Source organism: Pseudophryne corroboree, chromosome 2 (genome assembly GCF_028390025.1).
Source record: "Pseudophryne corroboree isolate aPseCor3 chromosome 2, aPseCor3.hap2, whole genome shotgun sequence".
NCBI lineage: Eukaryota > Metazoa > Chordata > Amphibia > Anura > Myobatrachidae > Pseudophryne > Pseudophryne corroboree.
The window spans coordinates 208139506-208153676 of NC_086445.1; positions in this window are offsets into that span (position 1 = coordinate 208139506).

The following is a 14171-nucleotide window of genomic DNA, read 5'->3' on the forward strand; positions in this document are numbered from 1 at the left end:
TTTACACGGGTCCGAGGTATACTCGGATTCTCCCGTATGGCTCGGTTAACCCGAGCGCGCCCGAACGTCATCATCCCGCTGTCGGATTCTCGCGAGATTCGGATTCTATATAAGCAGCCGCGCGTCGCCGCCATTTTCACTCGTGCATTGGAAATGTTAGGGAGAGGACGTGGCTGGCGTCATCTCCGTTTATTAATGTTGATGCAAATATTTGTGCTTATTGCTTAATTGTGGGGACTGGGGAGCAGCTGTATTATATAGGAGGAGTACAGTGCAGAGTTTTGCTGATCAGTGACCACCAGTATTATACGTTGTCTGCCTGAAAAACGCTCCATATCTGTGCTCAGTGTGCTGCATATATCTGTGCTCACACTGCTTTATTGTGGGGACTGGGGACCAGCAGTATTATATAGGAGGAGTACAGTGCAGAGTTTTGCTGACCAGTGACCACCAGTATTATACGTTGTCTGCCTGAAAAACGCTCCCTGGGGGTCATTCCGAGTTGTTCGCTCTGTAAATTTCTTCGCATTGCAGCGATTTTCCGCTTAGTGCGCATGCGCAATGTTCGCACTGCGACTGCGCCAAGTAAATTTGCTATGCAGTTAGGAATTTTACTCACGGCTTTTTCTTCGTTCTGGTGATCGTAATGTGATTGACAGGAAGTGGGTGTTTCTGGGCGGAAACAGGCCGTTTTATGGGCGTGTGGGAAAAAACGCTACCGTTTCTGGGAAAAACGCGGGAGTGGCTGGAGAAACGGAGGAGTGTCTGGGCGAACGCTGGGTGTGTTTGTGACGTCAAACCAGGATTGACAAGCACTGAACTGATCGCACTGGCAGAGTAAGTCTCGAGCTACTCAGAAAATGCACAGAGATGTCTTTTCGCAATATTGCGAATCTTTCGTTCGCAATTTTAAGAAGCTAAGATTCACTCCCAGTAGGCGGCGGCTTAGCGTGTGTAAAGCTGCTAAAAGCAGCTTGCGAGCGAACAACTCGGAATGAGGGCCCATATCTGTGCTCAGTGTGCTGCATATATCTGTGCTCACACTGCTTTATTGTGCGGACTGGGGACCAGCAGTATTATATAGGAGGAGTACAGTGCAGAGTTTTGCTGACCAGTGACCACCAGTATTATACGTTGTCTGCCTGAAAAACGCTCCATATCTGTGCTCAGTGTGCTGCATATATCTGTGCTTACACTGCTTTATTGTGGGGACTGGGGACCAGCAGTATTATACAGGAGGAGTACAGTGCAGAGTTTTGCTGACAGTGACCACCAGTATATATAGCAGTACGGTACGGAAGGCCACTGCTCTACCTACCTCTGTGTCGTCAAGTATACTATCCATCTAGATTCTATACCTGTGGTGCATTTTAGTTTTGCAGTTTGCTGACAGTGACCACCAGTATATATAGCAGTACGGTACGGAAGGCCACTGCTCTACCTACCTCTGTGTCGTCAAGTATACTATCCATCTAGATTCTGTACCTGTGGTGCATTTTTGTTTTGCAGTTTGCTGACAGTGACCACCAGTATATATATATATATATATATATATAGCAGTACGGTACGGAAGGCCACTGCTCTACCTACCTCTGTGTCGTCAAGTATACTATCCATCCATAACTGTGGTGCATTTCAGTTGTGCGCAGTATATATAGTAGTAGGCCATTGCTATTGATACTGGCATATAATTCCACACATTAAAAAATGGAGAACAAAAATGTGGAGGGTAAAATAGGGTAAGATCAAGATCCACTTCCACCTCATGCTGAAGCTGCTGCCACTAGTCATGGCCGAGACGATGAAATGCCATCAACGTCGTCTGCCAAGGCCGATGCCCAATGTCATAGTAGAGAGCATGTAAAATCCAAAAAACAAAAGTTCAGTAAAATGACCCAAAAATCAAAATTAAAAGCGTCTGAGGAGAAGCGTAAACTTGCGAATATGCCATTTACGACACGGAGTGGCAAGGAACGGCTGAGGCCCTGGCCTATGTTCATGGCTAGTGGTTCAGCTTCACATGAGGATGGAAGCACTCATCCTCTCGCTAGAAAACTGCAGTGCCACTCCTAGATGGGCCAGGTGTTTGTGTCGGCCACTTGTGTCGCTTAGCTTAGTCACACAGCGACCTTGGTGCGCCTCTTTTTTTCTTTGCATCATGTGCTGTTTGGGGACTATTTTTTTGAAGTGCCATCCTGTCTGACACTGCAGTGCCACTCCTAGATGGGCCAGGTGTTTGTGTCGGCCACTTGGGTCGCTTAGCTTAGTCACACAGCTACCTCATTGCGCCTCTTTTTTTCTTTGCATCATGTGCTGTTTGGGGACTATTTTTTTGAAGTGCCATCCTGTCTGACACTGCAGTGCCACTCCTAGATGGGCCAGGTGTTTGTGTCGGCCACTTGGGTCGCTTAGCTTAGTCACACAGCTACCTCATTGCGCCTCTTTTTTTCTTTGCATCATGTGCTGTTTGGGGACTATTTTTTTGAAGTGCCATCCTGTCTGACACTGCAGTGCCACTCCTAGATGGGCCAGGTGTTTGTGTCGGCCACTTGTGTCGCTTAGCTTAGTCACACAGCGACCTTGGAGCGCCTCTTTTTTTCTTTGCATCATGTGCTGTTTGGGGACTATTTTTTTGAAGTGCCATCCTGCCTGACACTGCAGTGCCACTCCTAGATGGACCAGGTGTTTGTGTCGGCCACTTGTGTCGCTTAGCTTAGTCACACAACGACCTTGGTGTGCCTCTTTTTTTCTTTGCATCATGTGCTGTTTGGGGACTATTTTTTTGAAGTGCCATCCTGTCTGACACTGCAGTGCCACTCCTAGATGGGCAAGGTGTTTGTGTCGGCCACTTGTGTCGATTAGCTTAGTCACACAGCGACCTTGGTGCGCCTCTTTTTTTCTTTGCATCATGTGCTGTTTGGGGACTATTTTTTTGAAGTGCCATCCTGCCTGACACTGCAGTGCCACTCCTAGATGGGCCAGGTGTTTGTGTCGGCCACTTGTGTCGCTTAGCGTAGCCATCCAGCGACCTCGGTGCAAATTTTAGGACTAAAAATAATATTGTGAGGTGTGAGGTGTTCAGAATAGACTGAAAATGAGTGTAAATTATGGTTATTGAGGTTAATAATACTATGGGATCAAAATGACTCCCAAATTCTATGATTTAAGCTGTTTTTGAGGTTTTTTTGTAAAAAAAACACCCGAATCCAAAACACACCCGAATCCGACAAAAAATTTTCAGGGAGGTTTTGCCAAAACGCGTCCAAATCCAAAACACGGCCGCGGAACCGAATCCAAAACCAAAACCCGAAAAATTTCCGGTGCACATCACTAGTTGTGAGGGGGGTGGCCTGTGCCATCAGATGTGATTAGCACCTACCTTGGAAAATCTGAGTCTTCTTCCCTTCTTTGTAAATATCTATAGTGTAATGTAAGAATCTATAGATGAACAAAGGGAAACACGCCTTGTTAACATGACCATAATATGAAAAAAAGAAAAATGTCGCTTAGTGATGACATACTGTAAATGTAAAATCTCTCTACTAAAGAGGCTATGGGTCGCTTAGTGATGGATGTGAAATCTTTCTATATTTAAAAAAAAAAAAAACACCTTACCTTTTTAATAATAGCTATGCTGAGAAAATATTAGCTCAGGAATGGTGGATGGAGCGAGTGGGGTTGAACAGAGGGGGTCACCTGGACAAGGTAGAACAGGGGAAGATTGAGGTGACCCAGCATATAGTAGTGTGTATATATATATATATTGAGATTGAGAGACCTGACTGAACATTCAGCCTACCTACCTGTATCACTAAGCTAAGCCTTTTATGTTTTATTTTTATGTATTAAAAATGTTATTCTTATATTTTAATACAAGGGAGTCTTCCATTGTTTTATACGGATTGGATAAAGGTTTATCTGACACGTGCAGGTTAAAGATTTGATTTGGTACGCATGATTTATAGGGGTGGGACCCCTGGTTGATACACTAAGATACTACACTATATGGCGATGTTCTATGTCTCCTGATATATAGGTGGAGAACAGCCACTGGATAAGGAATTGATAGGCCTTGACACAAGTTGCTATCTGGTACGGATCTTTCCATTATTTGTGTTTGTAAATACACTATTAACAAAATTACTGCACCATAAGGCGCTTGTTCTTCTTTCCTAGTACCATATATATATATATATATATATATATATATACACACACATTCTGTACATACATATATACAGTGCACACAGTTTTTCATGACCCATTCAGATCTGAAAGCGAGTCAAAACAGACTTTCACGGACATTTTTGATTTCCAGAGTTCTATATATTGTATATTTGGAAAGATTATGTTTTGTTTCTTTTTCAGATCCGATTTTGGAGAGAAAAACTGAGTCAAAACAGAGTTGCAGGAGACCGCCGGTCACAATGCCGACGCCGGGATCACAGACCCTGAATATCCCGCCGGTCAGCATGCTGACCAACAGGGACTATTCCCACTCGTGGGTGTCCGCGACACCCATAGAGTGGGAATAGAACCTGTGGCGAGCGCGAACCCGCAAGGGGTTTAGTTGCGCTCGCTCCCCCCGCCGGCTATGTATCAGCCGGGATCCCAGCGTCGGTATTGTCACACATACCTAACCCGGCCATAGCACATAGTAGCATGCTAGTATAAGCTACAGTGTGTCATGGAGAGATAGAAATTAGCTGCAGTCACAGGCAGGTAGTGATTGGCTGTATGCAGAGCGCAACTCCCGACACCCACTCATTTTATATGGGCGGGATATACGAAAGTTTGCGGTACATCCCGCCACTTACCACATTGATACTAATCACATATCTACTAAAATATGCGATTAGTATCGCAAAGGGCAGCTCTTCCAATAATCTGTCCTTTGCGTAGCCTCACTTCCGGGTTTTGGCCACAGAAGTCCCTCTGTGCATGTGCAGAGGGACGCGGTGCCCACAGGTAATGCTGGGAGGGATCCGATTGGATCCTTCTACAGCACAGATGCAGAAAGAACCCCCAGCATACGGGGCTTAATTCATATGGGAATTGCAGCCAAAGCCCGAAAACGGGCTTTTGGTCACATTTTCCCGTTAGTACATACAGCCCTATGTGAATACTCAAGCCTAATTTCAGAGTAAAATAAACGCTTATATAAATACGCATTTTATACAGTACATGTATATGTGTATATATATATATATATATATACACACATACATATTTTATATACAATATATAATATACTACATATATACACTTACATTATACACATATATTTTTCCTTTTTAAAAACAAACTTTTTAATGCCTGCATACCAGTATGGGTAATCAGCCAGCAGGAGACACCACCATACCTCCCAACTGTCCCGATTTCAGCGGGACAGTCCCGCTAATTGGACACTGTCTCGCTGTCCCTCCCGCAGGTCGCAGTGCGGGTTGCGGGTGGGGGGGCAGTTTGGAGATGTAATGATCACCGCTGCTCTGCTTTGCAAAGCAGCCGGTGATCACACTGTATAGATGCCGTACGTTCACGTTCTATACAGTATGTTCACGTACAGTAGCTCCGCTGACTGATGCGACCATGGCTACACTCGCATCAAACAAGGGCAAGGCAGCAGCTCCTGGGCGCGGACTGTTGATAGGCCGGTACTTATGCATGACATCATGCGGCGCTGAGACACTGTGACAGTAACCATTACAGATGCTGGTATTAGATCCCGTGGCGGCTGCGGGAGGGTGGAGATCAGGTCACTGTGTGCAGGAGGGCGGCGGTGGCTTCAGATGGTCACTGTCAGGCTGCTGTAGTAGGAAAAAAACATTTTCCTGGCTGCAGCAGCATAGGAGACACTGTGGACCTATTTTGATGGGCGGCCTGGAGCTGCAGCACTACCCGACCCACTGTTAATCCGGCCTTGGATGGGTTATATTGTTTCTGTGCAGGGTAAATACTGGCTGCTTTATTTTTACACTGCAATTTAGATTTCAGTTTGAACACACCCCATCCAAATCTAACTCTCTCTGCACGTTATATCTGCCCCACCTGCAGTGCACAAGGGCCCTCATTCCGAGTTGTTTGCTCGTTGCCGATTTTCTCTATATTGCGATTAGTCGCTTACTGCGCATGCGCAATGTTCGCAGAGCGCATGCGGTTAGTTATTTTACTCAAAAGTTAGGTATTTTACTCACGGCTTTACGAGGATTTTTCTTCGTTCTGGTGATCGGAGTGTGATTGACAGGAAGTGGGTGTTTCTGGGCGGAAACTGGCCATTTTATGGGTGTGTGTGAAAAAACGCTGCCGTTTCTGGGAAAAACGCGGGAGTGGCTGGAGAAACGGGGGAGTGCCTGGGCGAACGCTGGGTTTGTTTGTGACGTCAAACCAGGAACTTAACTGACTGAACTGATTGCAGTGGCAGAGTAAGTCTGGAGCTACTCAGAAACTGCTAAGAAATTTCTATTCGCAATTTTGCGAATCTTTCGTTCGCAATTCTGCTAAGCTAAGATACACTCCCAGAGGGCGGCTGCTTAGCGTGTGCAATGCTGCTAAAAGCAGCTAGCGAGCGAACAACTCGGAATGAGGGCCAAGGTTTTGCCCAACTGCTAACAAATTTGCTGCTGCGATCAGATCTGAATTAGGCTCCATGGGGGTCATTCCGAGTTGTTCGCTCGGTAAATTTCTTCGCATCGCAGCGATTTTCCGCTTAGTGCGCATGCGCAATGTTCGCACTGCGACTGCGCCAAGTAAATTTGCTATGCAGTTAGGAATTTTACTCACGGTTTTTTCTTCGTTCTGGTGATCGTACTGTGATTGACAGGAAGTGGGTGTTTCTGGGCGGAAACTGGCCGTTTTATGGGTGTGTGTGAAAAAACGCTACCGTTTCTGGGAAAAACGCGGGAGTGGCTGGAGAAACGGAGGAGTGTCTGGGCGAACGCTGGGTGTGTTTGTGACGTCAAACCAGGAACGACAAGCACTGAACTGATCGCAGATGCCGAGTAAGTTTCGAGTTACTCAGAAACTGCACAGAGATGTCTTATCGCAACATTGCGAATCTTTCGTTCGCAATTTTACTATGCTAAGATTCACTCCCAGTAGGCGGCGGCTTAGCGAGTGCAAAGCTGCTAAAAGCAGCTTGCGAGCGAACAACTCGGAATGACCCCCCATGTTCCCAGCTCTATCAGATCTGGGGGTAAATTTACTAAGATGGGAGATCAATTTAAGATGGGATGTTGCCCATAGCAACCAATCAGATTCTACTTCTCATTTATCTAGCACTTTCTAGAAGATAATACCTGGAATCTGATTAGTTACTATGGGCAACATCCCATTTTAAATAGAACTCCTATCTTAGTAAATTTACCCCCTGGTCAGTAGCTGCAGCTCACTGTCACACAGCAATGTGAGAGTGATGGTCTCTGGCAGTGAGTGTGTGAGACGCTGCTGGGACTCTACACAAGCGCGCACTGATCGCCCTGGTCGCTGCTAGCACAGCTCTTTCTCTGGGGAGGATCTTGTTACTTCATGGCACCAGTCCAGCACAAAATTCCCTAAAATAACTGAACTCCGTTCAACAATCTGTCAGCAGTGATAACTCCTTGCGACCAAAAGAGAAACTAAATGAGAGCAGAGGCCTGCGGGGCAGTGAGTGAGATTGTTATGAGCTCTGTAAGCCCTCTGACGTCTGTCTCTGACAATATCCTGCACACCAGGTATTTCTCCTCTGTTCCTGCAGGGTTGGTTCTATATTGTTATAAAGGTAATATATTCATATTATTAGGATAATAAGTGTGCTGCAGTGCCATGTTAATAAACTGTTACAAGGTGTCTTGTGTAATTGAGGTGAGGAGGTGTTTCCATAAATGACTTCTGAGCTCCTGCAAGACAGTGGGGGTGGGGGGCAGATCACCAAACAGGGCAGAGCTCTCACCAGGCACATGGTAATGATGTATGTAACACTAGGTTAGCTGCTGTCATCTAGTGCTCAGTGCTATGCTCGCTGACAGTAAATGATAAATAGGGGAACACTAAGCTTTTTGAGCTAATAAGAGATGAGTGACATCTTCAATCCTGTTCCACAAAACTTTCACCTCATTTCACATTTGGTCGTGAAATTCCACATTTCACCGGAGGAATTTAGCCATAAGTGTCCCTAGTCATACCCCAGACCTACCACCTAGATAAATGAATTGTCTTCCCAGTTTATTTCATAGCATATATAAACTGTGCAATATGTAGAAATACAGAAGCAAATGTACTGTATCTAGCGGTGATAACTCCTTTTTTCAGTGTTTGTGCAGACAAAAGTTTTTTCCCCAATTATGAATATGGACAGGATGTACTAAGCATTGCATCTGCAATGTGGTACATCCCAGAGCCGGCCATAGCTATAGGCAAACTAGGCAATTGCCTAGGGCATTTGATATGCCTAGGGGCATCTGCAGCTTCTGCTGATTAAAATGATATGCGGCATGTCTATATTCTGTATAGCATTTCATATGCAGATACAGCCACAGTCTCACACAGTATATAGGCATGCTGCATATCATTTTAATCAGCAGAATCTGCTTGTGCATCCTAGCCACATAGCAATGCAAATAAGATGCATTTTCATAAAAAAAGGTGCCCAACGTTAGCATTGAGGCAAGATTTATGAGGAGACATCTGTATCCAAGCAGAGGCAGAGGTCACAGTGTTAGTGGAAGTGTGAGTGCTGTGTGCATGTGAGTGGGTTGGTTGTGCAGTAGTGTTCGAGATATGTGTAAGTAGCATTATGTGTGTCATGTAAAAATGCATTAATAATGTGCAACACATGTGTAAGGGGCACTATGTGTGTCATTATGTGTATAAGGGCATTAATAATGTGTGGCATATGTGTAACAGGGTACTACTGTATGTGTATCATTATGTGTATAGGGGCACTAATAATGTGCAGCAAATGTGTAGGGGGCACTATGTGTCATTATGTGTATAAGGGCATTAATAATGTGCGGCATATATGTAAGGGACATTATGTGTAAAAGGGCATTAATAAAGGTTGTCATAATGTGTAAGGCACATTATGTTTATAAGGACATTAATAATGTGTAAGGGGCATTACTGTGTGGAATTATGTGTATAAATGCATTACTAATGTGTGGCATTATGTGTATAGGGTGCTCTACTATGTGGCGTTGCGTATAGAAAGGGCACTACTGTGTCATCTAATATGAATAAAGAGCAATAGGGTGTGGTGTAATGTGAATAAGGAGCAATTCAATGTGATGTTATGTGAATAAGGGGCTCTACTGTGAGGAGTAATGTTTATAAGGTAAAGTAATACTACTGTGGGATGTAATATGAATTATGGACACTATCGCATGATCAAATGTGAATAAAGTTGCAGTACTGTGTGGCGTTATTGGAATTGGGGTTACTATTGTGTGGCCATGCCCCTTGCCAGCAAAAACACACCCTTTTTGGGCTGTGCGCCAAATGTACGAACTGTTCCTATTTAAAATATAGGGGGTACAAACACCAAATTAAGGACTGCTATGGTGAGGGGTGATGGTGCTGGGAAAGAGGCGCAACCAGTGGTGGTGCTAGGGGGCACCAGCCAAAATCTTGCCTAGGGCATCATATTGGTCAGGGCCGGCCCTGGTACATCCCACCACTTATCGGCTACATACTGGCGTAACTAAAGCCGGTATGGACACCTGCGTAAATAACGCTGGTATGTACCAAGAAATTTGCAAAGGGCAGCCCTCCCAATGAGAGCTGTCCTTTGCGATAGTGGGACATCCGGGTTTAGTTCCCCTCTGCACATGCTCAGACTTGTACGGCATGCAGGGGGCGGGGGAGGGGGTTGCTGGGAGGGATTGATTGGATCCTTCTCAGGGGGAGTTGCAAAAATAAGCCCATAGGCTTCTATTGGGTAACGCAACCCAAAGATGATGTTACCCACCGGCTCCAAGCTCCAGAATGCACCAAATCCTGGAGCTTGGTTCATCTAGAAAATGCAGTAAAAACCATGAAAATTGTATTTTCTGTGTTTTTATCACATTTTAGCCTTTAGTACATGCCACCCTATATATGAAATGGAATACTGTGGAAAAATCTGAGATTTCGCCATTGGTAGACAAACATTGGTAGTTGCTCGGTCATTCCTGGAAATAATGATTTCGCCATTGGTGCCTTAGTAATTCTACAATAACATCGCTGCCATAACCGGCTATGGCTATGAAGTTTCTGGTAACCTACCAAGCAACGAAAAATCTCTGCTGGTCGTTATTTGTTTTGTTAAAACATAACATCATCTGTGGATGATACCTGCAGTGCCTCCTCGCTGTGGATCCTTTATACGTAAGTGCGACCATAAAGACTTGTGCATGTGCAGTTTGTCATATGGTTTGCACATGCACATTATAGCTGTACTCTGATAATTATGTATCGCACCCAGTGGCGCACCCAGGGGGGGTTTCCGAGCACCCAGAAACCCCCCTCCACTAAAAAAAAAAAAAAAAAAAAAATTTTTTTTTTTTTTTTTTTTTTTAGCTGCATGAGTATTATTAATGGCTGTCTAGCGTCCTCTGCAGCCTGCTGTCTTCCTGGTGGCACTTGTAAGTGCAATAAAAGTTTACTTTATTTTAATTATAGTACATATATATCCATGTGCATACATATATACACATGTATATACATACATACATACATACATACATACATATAAACACACACATATGATATATATATACATGTGTATATATATGTGTACTGTATGTGTGTGTACATATATATATATATATATGTATGCATGTTTAATATGCTATGAATATGTGTATATGTGTGTATGTATATATATATATATATGTGTAGATATTAGAGATGAGCGGGTTCGGTTCCTCTGAATCCGAACCCGCCCGAACTTCAGGTTTTTTACACGGGTCCGAGCAGGCTCGGATCTTCCCGCCTTGCTCGGCTAACCCGAGCGCGCCCGAACGTCATCATCACGCTGTCGGATTCTCGCGAGGCTCGGATTCTATCGCGAGACTCGGATTCTATATAAGGAGCCGCGCGTCGCCGCCATTTTCACACGTGCATTGAGAGTCATAGGGAGAGGACGTGGCTGGCGTCCTCTCCGTTTAGAGAAGAGAGAGACACAGTATTTTGGGGAGCATTATTAGGAGGAGTACTACTATACTGTATACTACTATACTTACTACTTGCTGAAGTGATATTTATAGATTAGATAGTGTGACTGTAAGTGTATTATCTGACTTGTGGGGGAGACACTGACAGTGGGGAGCAGTTAGAGTCTGAGAGCAGGACTCAGGAGTACATATAACGTACAGTGCACACTTTTGCTGCCAGAGTCAGTGCCACACTGCCATTGTTGTGACCACACTAACCACCAGTATAATAATATATTTTGTGATTGTCTGCTTAGGCCTCGGAGTACTAGTTGCAAGTTGCAACGTGACCTGAAGTGACCACCAGTTTAATAATCAATCACCACCAGTTTAATATATATATATATATATATAATTGTATATAATATATATATATATATATATATAATATTGTATACCACCTACCCGTGGTTTTTTTTTTTTCATTCTTCTTTATACATACCACTATAGTAGCTTACTGTAGCAGTCTGCGGTGCTGTGCTGACCTGACAGTGTCCAGCAGGTCCGTCATCAGTCATTACATAATAAATATATATAGTACCTGTCCGGCTGCAGTACTAGTGATATTATATTGATTTCATCTCATTATCAATAATTTATCATCCAGTCTAGACTCTATATTAGCAGCAGACACAGTACGTTAGTCCACGGCTGTAGCTACCTCTGTGTCGGCACTCGGCAGTCCATCCATAATTGTATACCACCTACCCGTGGTTTTTTTTTTTTTCTTTCTTCTTTGTACATACTACTATAGAGTATAGTAGCTTACTGTAGCAGTCTGCGGTGCTGCTGAGCTGACAGTGTCCAGCAGGTCCGTCATCAGTCATCATTACCTAATAAATATATTATCTACCTGTCCGGCTGCAGTACTAGTGATATTATATATACATACATATATATATTGATTTCATCTCATTATCAATAATCCAGTCTATATTAGCAGCAGACACAGTACGTTAGTCCACGGCTGTAGCTACCTCTGTGTCGGCACTCGGCAGTCCATCTATAATTGTATACCACCTACCCGTGGTTTTTTCTTTTTCTTTCTTCTTTGTACATACTACTATAGAGTATAGTAGCTTACTGTAGCAGTCTGCGGTGCTGCTGAGCTGACAGTGTCCAGCAGGTCCGTCATCAGTCATCATTACCTAATAAATATATTATCTACCTGTCCGGCTGCAGTACTAGTGATATTATATATACATACATATATATATTGATTTCATCTCATTATCAATCATCCAGTCTATATTAGCAGCAGACACAGTACGTTAGTCCACGGCTGTAGCTACCTCTGTGTCGGCACTCAGCAGCCCATCCATAATTGTATACCACCTACCCGTGTTTTTTTTTTTCTTTCTTCTTTGTACATACTACTATAGAGTATAGTAGCTTACTGTAGCAGTCTGCGGTGCTGCTGAGCTGACAGTGTCCAGCAGGTCCGTCATCAGTCATCATTACCTAATAAATATATTATCTACCTGTCCGGCTGCAGTACTAGTGATATTATATATACATACATATATATATATTGATTTCATCTCATTATCATCCAGTCTATATTAGCAGCAGACACAGTACGGTAGTCCACGGCTGTAGCTACCTCTGTGTCGGCACTCGGCAGTCCATCCATAAGTATACTAGTATCCATCCATCTCCATTGTTTACCTGAGGTGCCTTTTAGTTGTGCCTATTAAAATATGGAGAACAAAAATGTTGAGGTTCCAAAATTAGGGAAAGATCAAGATCCACTTCCACCTCGTGCTGAAGCTGCTGCCACTAGTCATGGCCGAGACGATGAAATGCCAGCAACGTCGTCTGCCAAGGCCGATGCCCAATGTCATAGTACAGAGCATGTCGAATCCAAAACACCAAATATCAGTAAAAAAAGGACTCCAAAACCTAAAATAAAATTGTCGGAGGAGAAGCGTAAACTTGCCAATATGCCATTTACCACACGGAGTGGCAAGGAACGGCTGAGGCCCTGGCCTATGTTCATGGCTAGTGGTTCAGCTTCACATGAGGATGGAAGCACTCAGCCTCTCGCTAGAAAACTGAAAAGACTCAAGCTGGCAAAAGCACCGCAAAGAACTGTGCGTTCTTCGAAATCCCAAATCCACAAGGAGAGTCCAATTGTGTCGGTTGCGATGCCTGACCTTCCCAACACTGGACGTGAAGAGCATGCGCCTTCCACCATTTGCACGCCCCCTGCAAGTGCTGGAAGGAGCACCCGCAGTCCAGTTCCTGATAGTCAGATTGAAGATGTCAGTGTTGAAGTACACCAGGATGAGGAGGATATGGGTGTTGCTGGCGCTGGGGAGGAAATTGACCAGGAGGATTCTGATGGTGAGGTGGTTTGTTTAAGTCAGGCACCCGGGGAGACACCTGTTGTCCGTGGGAGGAATATGGCCGTTGACATGCCTGGTGAAAATACCAAAAAAATCAGCTCTTCAGTGTGGAGGTATTTCAACAGAAAAGCGGACAACAGGTGTCAAGCCGTGTGTTGCCTTTGTCAAGCTGTAATAAGTAGGGGTAAGGACGTTAACCACCTCGGAACATCCTCCCTTATACGTCACCTGCAGCGCATTCATAATAAGTCAGTGACAAGTTCAAAAACTTTGGGTGACAGCGGAAGCAGTGCACTGACCAGTAAATCCCTTCCTCTTGTAACCAAGCTCACGCAAACCACCCCACCAACTCCCTCAGTGTCAATTTCCTCCTTCCCCAGGAATGCCAATAGTCCTGCAGGCCATGTCACTGGCAATTCTGACGATTCCTCTCCTGCCTGGGATTCCTCCGATGCATCCTTGCGTGTAACGCCTACTGCTGCTGGCGCTGCTGTTGTTGCTGCTGGGAGTCGATGGTCATCCCAGAGGGGAAGTCGGAAGACCACTTGTACTACTTCCAGTAAGCAATTGACTGTCCAACAGTCCTTTGCGAGGAAGATGAAATATCACAGCAGTCATCCTGCTGCAAAGCGGATAACTGAGGCCTTGACAACTA